This window comes from Pinus tabuliformis, chromosome 9 (genome assembly GCF_031772625.1).
Source record: "Pinus tabuliformis cultivar Carrire ecotype Pingquan chromosome 9, CPIR1, whole genome shotgun sequence".
In the NCBI taxonomy this organism is placed as follows: Eukaryota; Viridiplantae; Streptophyta; class Pinopsida; order Pinales; family Pinaceae; genus Pinus; species Pinus tabuliformis.
Window position 1 is genome coordinate 1,578,261,952 of NC_142307.1, and position 1,392 is coordinate 1,578,263,343.

Here is a 1,392-nt window from a genome sequence, read left to right on the forward strand (position 1 = left end):
ATATTCAACAAGCTTAACTGATGCAAAACAACAATTTTGATCAATGAAAAATGATAAATGCTACTGAACTGCTGAGGAAGAGGTTTCCTTTGCACAAACGTAGCCATTTTCTCAATATTTCTGCATATGAAATAGGGGAGGTTCATCATCTTCACTCTAGTGAAATGCATCAGCAATCTAATATGGTAAGTGTACAAGCGAGAAAACCTCCCTTCACAGCTGAAATATTTGATAATGAGTTTCATGAGTGGAGCATAAGTGTGTTTTAGGTATCTGAAAGGAAAGACCCTACTGATTTGCCTTTGATAACTAGTCTTGATGTAAGGCTCATAATGCTCTCTGCCCACATGTTGTCCCTTATTCCATTGTTCTCCCACATTAGGAATGCCTGTTGTTGTAGCTATGCTTTCAGGTGTCTAAATGAAGGAAACACCAGCTAGGTTTACCTGGCCATTGTGACGATGAAGAACAAATAACCTGGAAAGTTCACGGTGATATTTCACCCTCTCCACCATCTCACAAAACTGGTAACAAGACTGATGTTCGAAACATGTTACTGCAAGAGGGCAAGCTAGTAGCTCTGTGAGAGTGATGGGCTCCTCCCAGACGTGTTTTCCTCCATTATGTGGTTTTCTTGGTGCATGAGCCTCTAAGGAAGAATCACTGGCAGTTTCATCATCCCTCTCATATGTTGAATCTGTTTCCATACTTGCAAATGTGGAGTGAAGGATGATGAGTATGAAGAAATTTTCTCAAATATGGGGTGACTGCTGTTTTCTTTTTAGGAATAAAATGATTGACTGATAGTAGGACTGTGAATGAGGGTTTTAATGATGGCAGTAGGGTTAATAGGGTTTGGGAAATGGGAATTAGGGTTTTGAGAAGGGTAGGAATTACTTATAGGGCTTAGGGTTTGGTGATAGGGGGTAAGGTGAGTGTCAATGAGAGAGGGAAAAAGGAAGGGAATTAGGGAAATTCAGTGTAGGGGGATGGGATATAGGAAAATCATAACAAGGGAGTGAAAACAACAAAAATAACAAAACCCTAGACAATTTTGGCAAGACAACTTTGAGGCAACTAGGGTTTCATTTTTCAAGCACTTACATCACCATCATGGATGAAAAAATCTCTTGCTAGGTCAGACGAGAGGATGTACTTACTTGTAGAAAGGTTGTTTGCAAATTTGGAGGCTTGGAAAAGCAATGCAATGTGTTTTGTAACTCAACCAATAGATGCGTCGCGCCAACGCCCAGGTGCATAACCCACTTTCTGTGCGTAGCGCCTGTTCAATTTCCTTTGCAAAATTTGTGCCCGGTGCGTAGCGCCAAGCAGGTGCGTCGCACCAGTGCCCAAGTGCGTCGCACCAGTGCACAAGTGCGTCGCACCGACAAA